We start from the raw sequence: 3,223 nt of genomic DNA, 5'->3' as shown, positions 1-3,223 counted from the left end.
CAAAATCATGACTTTTTACCAAGATTCAACGGCTGAATTGCAAGAAAACAGCAGAATTCTGCACGAAATCATCAAAATTCTTACAGAAAACCGCATATTTCGATGCAAAACAACGATTTCTCGCCGATTTTCGTTGTTTTCTGGCTTGAATTCGCAAAGAAGAGCACGAAATCTACAAAATCATGACTTTTTACCAAGATTCATCGGCTGAATTGCAAGAAAACAGCAGAATTCTGCACAAAATCATCAAAATTCTTACAGAAAACCGCATATTTCGATGCAAAACGATTATTTCTCACCGATTTTCGTTGTTTTCTGGCTTGAATTCGCAAAGAAGAGCACGAAATCTAAAAAATCATGACTTTTTACCAAGATTCAACGGCTGAATTGCAAGAAAACAGCAGAATTCTGCACGAAATCATCAAAATTCTTACAGAAAACCGCATATTTCGATGCAAAACGACGATTTCTCGCCGATTTTCGTTGTTTTCTGGCTTGAATTCGCAAAGAAGAGCACGAAATCTACAAAATCATGACTTTTTACTAAGATTCAACGGCTGAATTGCAAGAAAACCGCAGAATTCTGCACGAAATCATCAAAATTCTTACAGAAAACCGCATTTTTCGATGCAAATCGACGATTTCCCGCCGATTTTCGTTGTTTTCTGGCTTGAATTCGCAAAGAAGAGCACGAAATCTAAAAAATCATAAATTTTTACCAAGATTCAACGGCTGAATTGCAAGAAAACAGCAGAATTCTGCACGAAATCATCAAAATTCTTACAGAAAACCGCATATTTCGATGCAAAACGACGATTTCTCGCCGATTTTCGTGGTTTTCTGGCTTGAATTCGCAAAGAAGAGCACGAAATCTACAAAATCATGACTTTTTACCAAGATTCAACGGCTGAATGCAAGAAAACAGCAGAATTCTGCACGAAATCATCAAAATTCTTAGAGAAAACTGCATATTTCGATGCAAAACAACGATTTCTCGCCGATTTTCGTTGTTTTCTATCTTGAATTTGCCAAGAAGAGCACGAAATCTATAAAATCATGACTTTTTACCTAGATTCAACGGCTGAATTGCAAGAAAACAGCAGAATTCTGCACGAAATCATCAAAATTCTTACAGAAAACCGCATATTTCGATGCAAAACGACGATTTCTCGCCGATTTTTTTGTTTTCTCGCTTGAATTCGCAAAGAAGAGCACGAAATCTACAAAATCATGACTTTTTACCAAGATTCAACGGCTGAATTGTAAGAAAACAGCAGAATTCTGCACGAAATCATCAAAATTCTTACAGAAAACCGCATATTTCGATGCAAAACGACGATTTCTCGCCGATTTTCGTTGTTTTCTGGCATGAATTTGCAAAGAAGAGCACGAAATCTACAAAATCATGACTTTTTACCAAGATTCAACGGCTGAATTGCAAGAAAACAGCAGAATTCTGCACGAAATCATCAAAATTCTTACAGAAAACCGCATATTTCGATGCAAAACGACGATTTCTCGCCGATTTTCGTTGTTTTCTGGCTTGAATTCGCAAAGAAGAGCACGAAATCTACAAAATCATGACTTTTTACCAAGATTCAACGGCTGAATTGCAAGAAAACAGCAGAATTCTGCACGAAATCATCAAAATTCTTAGAGAAAACCGCATATTTCGATGCAAAACGACGATTTCTCGCCGATTTTCGTTGTTTTCTGGCTTGAATTCGCAAAGAAGAGCACGAAATCTACAAAATCGTCACTTTTTACCAAGATTCAACGGCTGAATGCAAGAAAACAGCAGAATTCTGCACGAAATCATCAAAATTCTTAGAGAAAACCGCATATTTCGATGCAAAACGACGATTTCTCGCTGATTTTCGTTGTTTTCTATCTTGAATTCGCAAAGACGAGCACGGAATCTACAAAATCATGACTTTTTACCAAGATTCAACGGCTGAATTGCAAGAAAACAGCAGAATTCTGCACGAAATCATCAAAATTCTTACAGAAAACCGCATATTTCGATGCAAAACGACGATTTCTCGCCGATTTTCGTGGTTTTCTGGCTTGAATTCGCAAAGAAGAGCACGAAATCTACAAAATCATGACTTTTTACCAAGATTCAACGGCTGAATGCAAGAAAACAGCAGAATTCTGCACGAAATCATCAAAATTCTTAGAGAAAACTGCATATTTCGATGCAAAACAACGATTTCTCGCCGATTTTCGTTGTTTTCTATCTTGAATTTGCCAAGAAGAGCACGAAATCTATAAAATCATGACTTTTTACCTAGATTCAACGGCTGAATTGCAAGAAAACAGCAGAATTCTGCACGAAATCATCAAAATTCTTACAGAAAACCGCATATTTCGATGCAAAACGACGATTTCTCGCCGATTTTTTTGTTTTCTCGCTTGAATTCGCAAAGAAGAGCACGAAATCTACAAAATCATGACTTTTTACCAAGATTCAACGGCTGAATTGTAAGAAAACAGCAGAATTCTGCACGAAATCATCAAAATTCTTACAGAAAACCGCATATTTCGATGCAAAACGACGATTTCTCGCCGATTTTCGTTGTTTTCTGGCATGAATTTGCAAAGAAGAGCACGAAATCTACAAAATCATGACTTTTTACCAAGATTCAACGGCTGAATTGCAAGAAAACAGCAGAATTCTGCACGAAATCATCAAAATTCTTAGAGAAAACCGCATATTTCGATGCAAAACGACGATTTCTCGCTGATTTTCGTTGTTTTCTATCTTGAATTCGCAAAGAAGAGCACGAAATCTACAAAATCATGACTTTTTACCAAGATTCAACGGCTGAATTGCAAGAAAACAGCAGAATTCTGCACGAAATCATCAAAATTCTTAGAGAAAACTGCATATTTCGATGCAAAACAACGATTTCTCGCCGATTTTCGTTGTTTTCTATCTTGAATTTGCCAAGAAGAGCACGAAATCTACAAAATCATGACTTTTTACCTAGATTCAACGGCTGAATTGCAAGAAAACAGCAGAATTCTGCACGAAATCATCAAAATTCTTACAGAAAACCGCATATTTCGATGCAAAACAACGATTTCTCGCCGATTTTCGTTGTTTTCTATCTTGAATTCGCCAAGAAGAGCACGAAATCTATAAAATCATGACTTTTTACCTAGATTCAACGGCTGAATTGCAAGAAAACAGCAGAATTCTGCACGAAATCATCAAAAT

Source organism: Gnatocerus cornutus, unplaced genomic scaffold (genome assembly GCF_029298725.1).
Source record: "Gnatocerus cornutus isolate USDA-ARS CGAHR unplaced genomic scaffold, icGnaCorn1.1 ctg00000038.1, whole genome shotgun sequence".
Classification (NCBI taxonomy): domain Eukaryota; kingdom Metazoa; phylum Arthropoda; class Insecta; order Coleoptera; family Tenebrionidae; genus Gnatocerus; species Gnatocerus cornutus.
This window is presented reverse-complemented; position numbering follows the sequence as displayed.